This window comes from Ascaphus truei, chromosome 20 (genome assembly GCF_040206685.1).
Source record: "Ascaphus truei isolate aAscTru1 chromosome 20, aAscTru1.hap1, whole genome shotgun sequence".
NCBI lineage: Eukaryota > Metazoa > Chordata > Amphibia > Anura > Ascaphidae > Ascaphus > Ascaphus truei.
In genome coordinates, this window is record NC_134502.1 from 3,070,664 (window position 1) to 3,086,180 (window position 15,517).

Consider the following 15,517-nt stretch of genomic DNA (forward strand, 5'->3'; position numbering starts at 1 on the left):
GGAAATCTATTTCCAGGCCTACATGTGTGAAAGTTAAGATAATCTATCTTCTCAGGTCCACCTCCATCTTCCTCTGTCCACCTCCACCTTCCTCGGACATAGGCTCTCTGTCAAGGACTCAAGCTCAATCCCTGGTCTATATCTCAGTCTTGCTAGATACTCTAAGACAGCAGTGCGCAACGTGGGGGGGGGGTGCACAAAGCGGTGCGCCCCCCAGGGGATTTTCTGGGGGGAAGGGGCGGCTGTTACAGAGGCCCTGCGCTTCCCTGAAGGCATGTAAAATAAATGCTGGGGATCGCTCGAGGCCTCTGTAACTTTTCATTTACCAGGAGGTCCAGCGTCACGTCTCCATGGCAACCGGCGTCAAATAACACTGTGGGCTCACGTGACATCACATTGCCCTGGCAACGTGACATCAAATGACCCCAATGCGTCATTTGATGCCGGAGCCGTGCAGGGAGGGGGGGGGGGCACGAGCCGGAGGAAAGAGGAGACAAGGGGGTGTGTGTTGGTAATTTTGCTCACCCCTGCTCGAAGACATAAACATGTTCTAGTTCTAAGTAGTCATCAGGCCTTAGTCTCACTTGGTACTGTAGCCCAAGACTTCAAACTTGTAGTAGGAACACGGCTAGTCCAAGTTCTACATCTCACTTTCCTTGGTCATCCTCATCTAAGTTCACGGTCATACAGTAGATGGATAGTCCTGATATGGGCAATAGATTGATAGATCAGTAACCGAAATAAAATGCGTTATTTAAACACTTATTTTAATGATTTATCTTTTTCACACTTGAACATTTTTTTTCAAATACATTTCCCACAATTTTCGCATTAGAGGTACACATGCTAGGAATTATATTTTAGATTATCGTTTTAATTAATACAATTACATGTGAGTAAAGTTCAGAAAAAAAAACAGGTAGGTAGAGATTATGACCAGAATGCATTGCAAATCCAGATTCGGATAGAGATCCGGAGCTGCAGGGTCCATAATGCACTGTAAATCCAGAACCAGAGAAGGGAGATCCAGACTACAGGATCCAGAACGCTTTACGAAGAGACTTTTCAGTGTTATTTTCCGTGTGAAAATCCACAATTGCTATCTCCTCCACAGCTCTTAAACAGCAAAGGCTGAAAGGAAAGATAATACATTGGGTAGGTTAGATCATTAATATTAATAGTGAATTAATATAATTTATATATTCAATGGTATATTACATTGAACCATCAAAATTCTCCTTTTATCATATATTACATTTAACTTGAAAGAATCATTTGCATGAGACGCCCTCTTATCCCATCACAGGGAGGCACCGCTGACCCTATTACCTTATAGCAATCCCCTGTGTGGGACGCTCTCTTACCCCATCAGAGAGGCACCGCTAGTCCTATAAATTTATAGGAACCGTGTGTGTGTGTGTATGTGTGTGTGTGTGTGTCCAGTGTATCCCAGTGTAAGTCCCTCTTATCCGATCAGAGAGAGGCAACGCTAACCCAAAAAACTTATTGGAATCCTCTGTGTGAGATGTCCTGTCTTATCCAATAAGAGGGAGGCACAGCTGACCCTAATATCTTATTGCAATCCCAGGGTGAGACCCCTTCTTATATCATTTACTGTCAGTTTATATACCATGTGCTAGGAACCTATGTAAGTGTTTGGGGTTTCTTACCACACAGCCAAGACTGCAAAGCAGGCAGGCGAGGATCAGTGAGGTCAGGACTAAGAGAGCCACACCCCATCCTGGGACACCTGTGACAAGAGAGAAGGACACAGTGTGACCCTGCGGAGGAGGGACAGGCTCATAGCTCCCTTCTGTCTGTGTCACTGTGTCACCCTGCGGGGGAGGGACAGACTCATAGCTCCCTTCTGTCTGTGTCACTGTGTCACCCTGCGGGGGAGGGACAGGCTCATAGCTCCCTTGTGTCTGTGTTACTGTGTCACCCTGCGGGGGGAGGGACAGACTCATAGCTCCCTTCTGTCTGTGTCACTCTGTCACCCTGCGGGGGAGGGACAGGGTCATAGCTCCCTTCTGTCTGTGTCACTGTGTCACCCTGCGGGGGGAGGGAAAGACACATAGCTTCCTTCTGTCTGTGTCACTGTGTCACCCTACAGGGGGAGGGACAGACTCATACATCCCTTCTGTCTGTGTCACTGTGTCACCCTGCGGGGGGGAGGGACAGACTCATAGCTCCCTTCTGTCTGTGTCACTCTGTCAACATGCGGTGGGGAGGGACAGACACATAGCTCCCTTCTGTCTGTGTCACTGTGTCACCCTGCGGGGGGGAGGGACAGACTCATACCTCCCTTCTGTCTGTGTCACTGTGTCACCCTGCGGGGGGAGGGACAGACTCATAGCTCCCTTCTGTCTGTGTCACTGTGTCACCCTGCGGGGGGAGGGACAGACTCATAGCTCCCTTCTGTCTGTGTCACTGTGTCACCCTGCGGGGGGAGGGACAGACTCATAGCTCCCTTCTGTCTGTGTCACTGTGTCACCCTGCGGGGGAGGGACAGACTCATAGCTCCCTTCTGTCTGTGTCACTGTGTCACCCTGCGGGGGGAGGGACAGACTCATAGCTCCCTTCTGTCTGTGCCACATTGTCACCCTGCGGGGAGAGGGACTGACACATAGCTCCCTTCTGTCTGTGTCACTGTGTCACACTGCGGGGGGAGGGACAGGCTCATAGCTCCCTTCTGTCTGTGTCACTGTGTCACCCTGCGGGGGGAGGGACAGACTCATAGCTCCCTTCTGTCTGCGTCACTGTGTCACCGTGCGGGGGGAGGGACAGACACATTGCTCCCTTCTGCCTGTGTCACTGTGTCACCCTGCGGGGGGAGGGACAGACACATAGCTCCTGTTGGTGCTATAATACATACCAGTGGCAGTTGTGTTTGTCTGAGCCTCTGTTGGAATAAAAATGAAAAACAAAGCGTTGTGTTAGATTCACAAATGGGAAACAAAGAAAATGAGAGAGGGAGCGAGATAAAGGAGAGAGGTAGCGAGATAAAGGAGAGAGAGAGAGAGAGAGACAGAGAGAGAGAGAGAGAGAGAGAGAGAGAGAGAGAGAGAGAGAGAGAGAGAGAGAGAGAGAGAGAGAGAGAGAGAGAGAGAGAGAGAGAGAGAGTCGAGATTAGATACAAGGGAGGGAGAGGAGGAAGAGAGAGAAAGAGACTGAATTAATGATAGTGTATTAGATTTAAAAAGTTTATATAGATAGAAGTGGAAAGATAGTGGCAGAGCGAGATAACAAGAGACAGAAAGAGAGTGAGCGAGAGGGATAGACTGAAGAGAGAGAGAGAGAGGGGGATGGAGACATGGAGATTGAGAGACTAGCTGTTTCAATGAGGCATCGTTGACACCAACAGAGAGAGACTTATCTTGAGATAGAGACTTATCTTGAGAGAGATACTTATATTGAGAGATAGACTTATCTTGAGAGAGAGAGAGAGACTTATCTTGAGAGAGAGAGAGAGACTTATCTTGAGAGAGAGAGAATGAGAGAGAGAGAGAGAGAGAGAGAGAGCGAGAGAGAGAGAGAGAGAGAGAGAGAGAGAGAGAGAGAGAGGATAGAGAAAGATAAAGGAGAGAGAGAGAGAGAGAGAGATCAATATCACTCACCTGCTCCCTGCAGACTCAGTATGAGACAGGCAGCCACAACCCACAGTCCGGCTTTACACATTGAGCGTTCACTAGCCATGCTGATTGCTGAGTTCAAACCCACTCCAGGGACAGCTGTTAATGTCAGGTAAAAACACAAAGCTCTGATATCCCCTACCCTGGAACCTGTAGGTTTATATATCTCCCAAACACAGGACAGGACAGTCATGCCGACACACGTGGTCTGTATGTAGGACATTCTCAGATGTATGTGTGTCAGGATTAGGAATAATTTTAGCGTTGAGTGGATTGGGATAATTTTATGGATTAGAACCTGTCATACCTCATGGAGGTTTATTTCTGGCCTTTGATTCAGGTCCGTGATTGACTCAATTAATCTAATTCCACGAATTAAAGAGGAACGAGGCACGTATGGGATACAATGTCCCAGAAACACTCCGAAATTAAAGGATACGTCAGTTCTAGTCTCTGTGACAATGACAATCACAGTGCAATGACAGTGATGGTGACAAGGTGACAAACTGCTCACTGAAGCTGCAATTACAATTTTTCTCAGCTGAACAGTTTATAGATACCTAAATATTATGGTCTTCAACATGCTGCACTGTACAGTAATTAGAGTATCTGAATATACTGTATAATTTAATAGGATCACAATTTACAGTACACATATCAGCTGCCCAACAGACTGTAAAAGGATCACCCTCTTATTCGCATCAGTTTCCCCCATAACTTTTATTAGGACCACCCTCCTATACACAAACACATTCAGTCCTCCTAAAGCGTAAGCTCGGGGGGAAATATAGAGACCTCAATTTATATTAAACAAGCTCAGGTCTCAACCCCTTTTTTGCTTTGACAATAATTGTTCTGGATAAGTTTTAGGCCTTTGTGGAAGTTGAGGTCTCCATTTTTTAAGTCAACCTCCATCTTCCTGTGCCTTTAGGCTATCTCTCAAAGCATCAGTCCAACATTCATGTTCTTGAGTTTGTTCTATAACCAATTCTATTTGGACACTTCTAGGCACAAGTGTGTTCTAAGTAGCCATAGTCTTGTTAGTCCTAGTTCTTAATCTCTCTAGAAATTGCCTGGCATCAAACAATTTGTAAACCAAGATTGGATGGACCTTCTAGTCCTTGTATTTGGCCTCTTGGTCAACCCAAAGCTTCCACCTGTCTTATGAAATCCTCTCTCTGAAATGATAGGCCTCAGGCACTCTCGGTCATCATCGCCCTCGTGGGCTGACACCTGTGTGGAAGTTAAGTTGCACTTTGTATTAGCAGGAGAGTGAGCATGACCAAACTGACAAGGTCTTGGAGCAATAGGGGGAATGGTATTTCTTAGCTGTCATGTTTTTCTTTGAATTTTTTAAAGAGTGTTGTTGGTTTAATTTTTGGGGGCATAAGTTGTCTAGTGGGTGAGGTTTTTGGGACCAGTGTATTTGCGCTTTGAATTTCTCCCTCTCTGAAGTTAGTTCCTGAACATGTATCCCTTAGGCAGGATTTAGGAATTGTGTGAGTCTAGCTTTTATGTAAGAGACCAAATTCAATATTCTACTCAGGGATTCATGGCCATGGATAACATTGAATTGTAGCTGAGCAGGGTTAGGCTTGAGACATTGCTGGATGGTGAGGAGAGCTTTCTCAGGGAACATATGGTGGGCAGTTAAGCAGTTAAGCAAGGATCTAATCATGGAAAAACTGAGCTGGCTAAATTACTAGAGGCAGGACCAATACAGAAGAGGACTAGGAGATCTAATCACTCTTCTCGCCTTAGCCAAAGCCCATTTAGGGGCCTGAGATTAAAGGGATTATCCGAGGATTAACAGGGGGATCCGGGAGTGAAGCAGAGATACTGAGAACAAGACGTCTTCTTTGCGGTGAATGGTGGTTCATGGACAAAGTACCAGAATGCCACAAACCTTGAATAGACTGAAACGGGCCTACAGGCTTCAAAAGCAGGTCGGCTGTAAGATGGTGGTACCAGCATGGAGTAGGTATGCAAACACATGGTACAGGTGAGATGAGGTGCTTCAGTTACGAGGAGTAAGGAGAGGTGCCAAGGGAGAGTTGGAATCCCACACCTTCTACCCTCCACCGGATAGCTGGTTTTGGTCTGCTAGACCATCTACAAGCTCACTTCACTGAAAGCCCAAACCAAAATAGCTCATTAGTTTCATACTGCCAAAGACTAAGGTGATTCCTACCTTTTAATATTACTTTACATTTCTGCTGCTTTTGATACTGTGAACCAATCTCTTCTCCTTCATATAGTTCATAATCTTGGTATCCTATCCTAAATATCCCATTGTACTATCAGCGTCTCTTTAATTCATTTATCCTTTTCCCTTTTTGATTTCTCTTAGGGAATGGCAAAGAGAAGGATACATCAACAGACAGGGCCATAAATGGATGGAAGGGATAGTGAGAAAAAGGGTGGGGGTGTAGGGGGTGGGAAAGGGGTTAATTGTAAAATGTACATTACAACAAATTACGGTAGTGTGTAAGAAACCCCATATCAGCATTAAGTCCTTTTGTTTTAATGTCAGAGTATTATCATTTTGAGTTTGAATGTTTACCGTTCTTGATGCTTTTAAACATTTCTTTGAGACTAAAAACTTCTCAGCCCTATGAGGTCCTACCCTAGGAGTCTGTCCTGGGACCTCTTCTGATCACCTTTCTCATCTTTTGGGGTCAAATGTCACATTTATGTTAATGACACTCAAATTTACTTCCAACCCCAGATCTTACACCTGTGGTCCAGACCAAAGTTACTGAATGTCTCTCTGTCATATCATCCTTGATGATCTTTCGCCATCTCAAACTTAACATGCCCAATATGAAGCTCCTCATATTGACTTCCAAGCCTTATTGCCCTCTTCTCCATTTCTGATGGCAGCACTATGATACACTCAGTATCAGTAGGTGCCTTCTCTCTTTTAAGGCGATACCTTCCTACTTCCTTATAGCTCTGTCATGATTTCTCACTATACCCCAGCTCTCCTCTTGTGTTCTGCTCAAGTTTTTCTTCTGTCTACCCCTTCCGTATCTAAAGCCCTATATCCCCTAAAACCTCTCCACACCTCTGGCATGCCCTTACCCTCAATATCCACCAAGCACCTTCTCTCTCCCCCATTCACTTCCTGTCTTAAAACACAACTTTATAACTAAGTCAAAACAAGAAAAAACACAAAAGCGCACCAAGATGAGAGATAGATATTGTATTAGCAACAAATAATAAAATTAGTAACTTACATATAAAATTTCTTTAATAATCCCCGATTCTGGTGTCTATCACAGGAGTAGGGCATCACATAGGAAGTATGAAGGGTAATCTCAGTTCTGAGAGATCAGACCCGCGCGCTGGGGCTGTCTCTGTTCACTCTCCTGTCCTCCACGTGTGGTAGGAACCGGGGCCTTCAATGCCTGAAGAAGTTTACTTTGTTAAACGAAACGCGTCGCGACTGTTGTGGCTGGCGGTTTTACTACCCACCACCAGTACACACTCAAGTGTACCGTTCCTGCTTATTTCCGATCGTTTCTATGCTATCAAAAACGGACAGGCATCCTAAGGACACCTATTGAAGGCCCCGGTTCCTACCACACGTGGAGGACAGGAGAGTGAACAGAGACAGCCCCAGCGCGCGGGTCTGATCTCTCAGAACTGAGATTACCCTTCATACTTCCTATGTGATGCCCTACTCCTGTGATAGACACCAGAATCGGGGATTATTAAAGAAATTTTATATGTAAGTTACTAATTTTATTATTTGTTGCTAATACAATATCTATCTCTCATCTTGGTGCGCTTTTGTGTTTTTTCTTGTTTTGCTGATATTGGTATCACCATCGGGTTCCGGTGGAGACCACATTTGGAGGTGGGGGAGACACCTCATAAACACAGAAGCAGCAAGAGAACTGAGAGGGACCAACACTCCAAGTTTAAAGAGCCAGAGCGCGGACTGAACTTTTCATTTATAACTAAGTCCTTCTAGTAGTCCTAATTTACTTGCCCATTGCATGTGCACTTATAGTACTATAACCCTACTGTCTTTGTAGGGTTTTGTTTTGATCCGGCATTAGTTTGGATTGTGGAGCATCCCTACATTTACAGTGCTGCCAGGTGAATGCATTAGCCTGTTCATGGATAAAATCCATATTGATTTATGTCAAAACCCTTTATACTATTTCTAGGAATAGGCTAATAACGTCCGGTTACTTACTGTAATGCCGACGGTTATTCTAACACAAACCAGTGGCAATCGCCAAAAAGACCCAGGTACATGCTGGGTACATGCTGGGTCTAGTTTAAGGCAAGTGTAAGGCATTTCTGCATTAACTAATGGCCCATCAGATTAACAGCACGGGTCCCTGGAAGTCCCATTCAAACTGAATGGGACTTCCTGGGACCCCTGCTGTGTTAATCCGATGGGCCATTAATCAATGCAGAAATGCCTTAAACTTGCCTTAAACTTGCCAGGTTACACCCAGCATGTACCCAGCATGTAACCGGGCTAGTTTAAGGCAAGCTTTAGAATACTCGTTGTCTCGTCTGTACGTAATCTGAAGTTTTGTGGTAGGTACTGCCCCACTGCAATAGAGCACACCCACTCAATCCCCCCTTTGGAAGTAGGTGGGACTCTAAATCTGAGCTGACTCGCCATTGAAAAGTAAATCCTTTCTTTCTTTCTTTCTTTCTTTCTTTCTTTCTTTCTCAAATGTTTTACCAGGAAGTAATACATTGAGAGTTACCTCTCATTTTCAAGTATGTCCTGGGCACAGAGGTAAGACAAATAATACATGGTTGCAAATACAGTTACATAAATGAACAGGGTATACATTATATACAAGACATTGCATGCACAGTTACAGAAAATATATATTATAGGCGTATGTAGCAGTTACAGACCAGGTTAAAATGTGAGACAGCCTTAGTTTTGAAAGAACTTAAACTGGTGGTGGATGTGAGAGTCTCCGGTAGGTTGTTCCAGTTTTGGGGTTCACGGTAAGAGAAGGAGGAGCGGCCGGATACTTTGTTGAACCGTGGGACCATGAACAGTCTTTTGGAGTCAGATCTCAGATGATAAGTGCTGCATGTGGTAGGGGTGAGGAGCTTGTTCAGGTAGCTGGGTAGCTTGCCCAGAAAGTATTTGAAGGCAAGACAGGAAAGGTGAACTTTGTGCCTAGACTCTCTTGCACCTGACTTTCTGTCAGTAGTTTTGAACAAAGTATCTGGAGACAAGTTTCTTAGCAGTTCTAATCTTTATTTTATTTGAGTCGGATGCTTCATATTTACTGTAGACTAAATATAGGCTTTGGTTACAGAGTGGAGAACGTTTGCATAGTGCTCGATTCAGAGTTGATCTGAATAGGTGTCCTACTAACATCTTAAAAACTACCACACAAGTTTTCTGGCAATCAACCAAACTATACACAGCAATTAATTTTAATAGACTGCAAAAAACATGTTCTTTCGCCTTACCCAGTTATCATGTTAGAATAATGATTCTTTATATTTGTATCTCATTCTTGTTAGTTTTGCAGTCATACTATCAATATTTGTTCTTACATAAAACCTCCATTGTGTTATACTGATAAACAGCTTTATAATCTCTAAAAACGATGTTTATTGTCTTACTAATATTCCTACTTTCTAAAGACGCTTTTGTCCTACTGATTTGACAGGTATCCTAGTCTGTAAGAACCTCCTTCACATTCCCTGATTATGAGCTATACGGTACAATTTAGCAAAACCAAAACTGCTAATTGCGACGGGAGAGGGTAACCAGGCTCTTTAATAAAGGTCAAGCCCATTTTGGTTACCTCTGATTCGTGTACCATTCCAATGTACTGTCTGTAATTCAAGTATTTGCGGAGGAACCGTTGACAGAATGTGCCTAGGAGGTTGGGGTCCGGAGTTGTTGGTTCCCCCATAAATGTACCCGGGAATCATGCCTGGTTCTCGGATACATGTAGGCACATTGTCCCGGCAATACCTCCTTTGAAAACGCAAGCGCAACTCACCACTAGGGTACCCTGCTTCAGCACAGCCCAGAAAGGAGAATGGGGCACAGGGATAAAGCATGTATTCCCGTGGCTGATGGAATCTCTAGGTTAAGGGGGGTACCCCAGTTAGTGCTAAGGTGACCCACAATCAGTGTAGTGTTTGTGGGTGCCCCAACCATAAATAAGATTGAAGGGGGGGGGGCTCTGAGAGTCCAAACTGAGTCCAAGGGAAAGTGTGTGGGGAATAAGGCAGATAGAAATAAAACTACAATATGTTCCCTTTTCTGTCCCCTGTAACCAGAGACTCGGAAGTATAGTAAAATATACCTTAATGTATTAAATGATACTTTAATGTAATGTGCTTTAACTTTCGGAACTAATGTCCAAACAGGCAGCCCGAGCTAACCCATAGGCACTGGTGAGTCTGCTGGACATCGAAGTTCAAAGCAACCAGAGGAAGCCCAGAGGTGTGAACAGCATTTGGTCAGCGGGGAAAGACGAAGTACCAGGTTTGGAGATCAATGGAAGTCCTCCGGAATGCAACGTACTGTACTCTGCCAGACCTGGTGGAGCCTGTCCCAGCGGGTTAGCATTGAGAAAGCCAGGGAGAGAGGGGGCAGGCTTGCGCATTTCTCTTGGCTATTTCAGATTTTCTGCTGACCCAGCTTTTCTAGCCAGCTTGGCTCTGATTGGCTGCTTGGGAATTTTCCCACGCGTTGATTGGCTGCTGAATTTTGTGAATGAAACTCAGAATACTATAAGAATCTGTGAGCCAATCAGATTCGGAGTTCCCCATAGTGAGAGCGCGGGCGGGCTTCTCAAAGTTGCTTCTGTGCGAATAGCAGAGCAACCGGTTTCGATTTCAAGCCTGAAAAGCCTGCCCGGCAGAGACTAAGTCCCGTCTTTTCGCTCAAGTTCTCAGAAACGATCGTAGCGGACGCGGCTGGAATTTTATGCCGAATTGAGTTCCAGGAGATTTGGACTAACTCGCGGTCAGGAGGGACCAAGTTCTCAGAAGAGAACGTAGCGGTGACGTGTGGAACTTTATGCCGATTTGGGTTCCAGGAGATTCCGGGCTAAGTCCCGGTCAGGGTAAAACTCTTCTATAGAGATCCCTGCACCTAGGAAAGTCTAGTTTTCGACCCCAGCCCCAAAGTAAGTGTGTCTTTTTGTCTATATTTTGTGTATCATTGTGTGTAAGCGAATTTATGTCGAATAAATGACAATTTATTTCTCTACTTTGTTTTGCTCAATGAATAATCCCGGTTAACGTGTGTCTCCCGTGACACTGTACTACAAGTATACACACTACACCTGGAAGAACATGTACTGTAAATGTATATATTTATATTATAAAGACCTTCCCTGGCTGGAAATAGCTAACACACCTCTCCTTATCTCAGACGCCAAACAGGTTTTTCTTTCCTCCCTGACCAAATTCCTAAGAAAAAAATAATTTTTTAGTGGGGCATTAACATAAGCATGGTATGAGTAGGTGCCAAAGCCTTTTAGTACCTCATTGGACATTCTTGACGTTCTTCTCTTGCACGTTTTCCCACTTGAGAGGACTCCTATGATCATGGCTATCTTATCACCTGTGACTGTGGGAAAAGATAAATAGGGAAGACCACATGGGAGCTCCGTAGGAGAATCTCAGATGTCAACTACGGACATGAACTACTGTAGATACCATGATTGCCAAACATTTAAGTTATTTGTTGCCATGTAGCCCCTGGCTATACATTTCCCTGCAATAATGTTGTCAGTCCGGTTGGCTGCAGGCAATGTTATGGTTAATTCCCTCGCACATGTGAGCCTCACTCCCTGTAAGACACTTTGTTTCCAGTTACCGGCCTCTTCTGCCTGGGAGGATACTAACTATACAGATGCAGTGGCCGTTATTCGAACAATATAACACGTGAAGTGTCCGAATAACAGCCGCTGCATCTGTGCTGTAATGTAATGTGCTTTTGTACATTCGGAACTAATGTCCAAACAGGCTGCCCAACAAACCCATAAGTGCTGGTAAGTCTGCTGGACATCGGAGTTCAAAGCAACCAGAGGAGGCCCAGAGGTGTGAATAGCATTTGGTCAGCGGGGAAAGGCAGAGTACCAGGTCCAGAGATCAATGGCAGTCCTCCGGGATGCCACTTTCTCTGCCAGACCTGGTGGAGCATGCACCAGCGTGTGGCATTGAGATAGCCAGTGAGAGAGGTGGCAGGCTTGCGTATGTCTCTTGGCTATTTTGGATTGGTTGCTTGGGAAAGTTCCCATGCATTGATTGACTGTTCAGTTTTGTGAATAAAACTGAAAATACTATAAGAATCGATGAGCCAATCAGATTCGCAGTCTCCAGTTGTAAGAGCGCGGGGGGGCTTTTTAAAGTTGCTTCTGTACGAGTAGCAGAGCAAACGCCTTCGAATTGGAGCCTGAAAAGCCTATTAATAGTTCTAAGAAGAGAACGTAGCGGTGGTGTATGAAACTTTATGCCGATTTGGGTTCCAGGAGATTCCGGGCTAAGTCCCGGTCAGGATAAAACTCTCCCATTGAGTTCCCTGCACCTAGGAAATTTAGTGTGTCTTTTTGTCTGTATTTTGGGTATCATTGTATGTAAGCAAATTTATGCAGAATAAATTACAATTTATTTCATTACCTTGTTTTGCTCAATGAATGATCCTGGTAAAAAGGGGTAAATGACCTGGTCTCGCGTGACACTAATTACCAAGTTTTGTAAGCTAGTCAGACAAAATGGAACACATATAAAAGCACAGGGAAAGAGTAGTAGACTACAAAAAATGGCTGATGCCAGATATACTCACACGGGCAAGTGTGAGCCGATCCCATCAAGGTTTCTTTAGAGTTGTCATCAAAAATCGTGTAAGAAGTTGGTGAACAACAAATAAATATACAAAACTCACATGCAAGTAAAACACTTCTGGTGCCGATCTCCTTCGCGTCACCCTGCTACCACGTCCGGTCACAGGGCCTGTGATGAAGCTTCTCCCTCAGGGAATATGGTGGCCTTCAGTGGTCAGAACAAAGCAGGTATGCCGACACAGGACTACGCGTTTCGCTTCATCAGGTAACTTGTTACACGATCGTGTTCTCGCCCCTATTTGGAGCTGTACCAGAGGGAGGGAACCATCTATATCTCCCACACTACCATTCCCTGGGTATTACCCCATGACGTGGATTTTTGAGGACAACTCTAAAGAAACCTTGATGGGATCGGCACACACTTGCTCGTGTGAGAAGATCTGGCGTCAGCCTTTTTTTATAGTCTATTACCCTTTCCCTGTGGTTTTATATGTGTTCTATTCAGTGGGTTTGTTGCAGCGTACATGCAACTACACACGCGGGGTTTCTTGACAAGGCTTATTTATTTAGCCTTACAAAATATACAGCACACAAAACAAAAATAGCTTTTCTTCAGCAGACATAACAAAATTCCTTGTCTTCAGCATGGCAAACAAAATAGCTTCTCTTCAGCAGGGTAAACACAACAGTTCATAAAACATGTACTTTGCAAAACAGACCTTAAATCAAGCTGTTCTCTCTCCCGAGTTTCAGGGTATTTCGCTGCTTCAGACAGCATACAAAAAGACAGACCTTATAGCAGTAATCTACTTCAGTATTTCACTCCTGTCTCCTGACCAGCTAGGCTGCATGTGTGCACATCCTGGGGTTTTTATCACACCTTGATTAGGCAGCTGGGATTCAACTAATTGACATGAGCTTCCCAGGAGAAGTTAACCTCATCACTGCTGCACTGCAGACTAAACATATGTCTGCCAGGCATATAGCTGGTGGCTTTTATTTACCCTGTCACAGGGTTATTATTTACACTGTGTCTATCTTTCTTCTTTGTATGCGCTCACCATCACTACAAGACAACACATTGGTGGAGGTCAAGAAAGGATCTCCTTACGGTTGAGCTGCAATTTGAAGGCCCAGTATATTTCTTTGTTTTAGGCTCCTACTAGAGTTTTTTATTTTTTTTTATTTTCAAGTGTTGAGGGGAGCGCCGTAGTTCTTTCCACATACATTCAGACAAAATGGAGTCTGATTCACACATAATCCTATTCTACAGCGACCAGAGGACATGACTTACAGTATGGTAGGCATTTGGGTTTACCAAGAGAACCAGTTAGGGAAAATGTGATTCAGGATTTTTACTGGGTTTAAATTTTATCTGAAGTAATGGAGGATATGTCATGGATTGATGGGTTTAGATATCGATACAGCAAAAAATGACCATGAAATAAAAAATATTATTTCATCAATGAAATTAAGTATGATTGATTTGGCACAGTATTTTGCATTCGGTTTGGTTAGAAGTTACACCGAGAAGAGTATGGAGAGATGTCAAAGGAAGTTGAATGTCATTGTTTCCAGTTTTGTTTGTCCCAATGGCAGCTTAGCTGGGAGATTTTTTGATGCCAGATGGGATGAACCTGGATGGTTTAGGTTTGGATATATTTAATATGGGCCCACATGATGACATTGAAAAGAGCTACCTGTGGTGGGGGTTGGCGGTGCAAGGTTATTTAACGGGCATAAACGGGTCAGCTGGAGGTGAGTGGTCTTTGTTGGTTATAAATTAAGGTTGTTATGGTTATTGCCCAAATTTGAATTTAGGAAGAAGACTACAATTCTTTTTGGGGTTTGGGGCTAACCTCATTGTCTGGATGGGGGTATACGTACCAACAAGGTCTTCAGGCCTGTGTCTGACATTGAAATTCTATTAATGGCTAACCTCATTGTCTGGATGGGGGTATACGTACCAACAAGGTCTTCAGGCCTGTGTCTGACATTGAAATTCTATTAATGGTTATACCTGGTAGCTTGCAATGATGTGTATGTTTGAATTTAAAAAGTGTAATAAATCTGTGGCCATTCTTCATCCAGATTGTGTATTTTGGTTTTTTAGGCTTAGTGACTTGAAATGCAGTCAAGACCTCTTTTTATATTTACCTCCTTCTGTCTGGGTTTTAAGCTCTCTGTCAATGTTTCAGTCACAATACCTGCCCACACACAAGTACCTGCCCCAATACCAGTACCTGTACGGACCGAGCAAATCCGAAAATGATCAACTCAAACAACTGCGGGCAGCATACCCTTTTCGTCAACTCATACAACTTCTAAAACGGTAAATGCTAACAAATTTTCATCCTCTGCCGATGGATAATTAAAGTCAATTTAAGTTGACATATAACTGTCATTCCCAAATGACCTGGATATGTGTTCCATACAACACGCATGCGTCTAAATTAAAAAAACCTTCATATGCGTCCCATAGAACACGCATGCACCTCGATTCAAAGGCCTGCATATGAATTGCATAGAACACGCATGCACCTAAAGTCAAAGAAACAAAGGCGCATAGACAGGAGCGAGCAGTATATTTCAAGCATTTATTGATTTTTGATTATCATTAAGTAACCATCACACAAATATTGTACAGAATTAAACTGTACAAGAGACAGCCAGAAGAGGATGTCGATTGAAGTCTTTGTTTTTTATCTCTAAGTTCTAAATTACACTAAAATGTTAAACTTTTTTCTACTTACTGTCTTCTAGTACTTGCACATTATATTGAAATATAGGCAATGTGTAATATTTTCTATATTTTGAGTAAATTATTGATGTTCAGGATAGTCCTAACTCCTAGTTCTATTTCTAGTTCTCAGTCTCTCATAGAGATCCTAAACCTCTATCTCAACTGGGTGTTACTAGGCCTCATATGTGAAAGTTAAGAATCATCAATCTGCCAAGGTCCACCTCCATCTTACTCATACATCGGCTCTCTGTCAAGGACAGACTCAATCCCTGGTCTATACAGTATCTTAGTCTTTCTGGATACTCTAAGACATAAACAAGTTCTAGTTCTAAGTA

At 43.8% G+C, this 15,517-nt stretch overlaps 1 long non-coding RNA gene across 1 annotated transcript; it reads right to left on the reverse strand.

Annotated features, from left to right (window-relative positions):
* Positions 1-1,656: 1,656 nt before the first annotated feature.
* On the reverse strand, positions 1,657-3,755 carry LOC142470654 (uncharacterized). Its single transcript, XR_012789299.1, has 3 exons — positions 3,618-3,755; positions 2,876-2,902; positions 1,657-1,750 (listed from the first exon to the last, which is right to left on the reverse strand). It is a non-coding gene; the product is annotated as an uncharacterized LOC142470654 (long non-coding RNA).
* Positions 3,756-15,517: the final 11,762 nt, after the last annotated feature.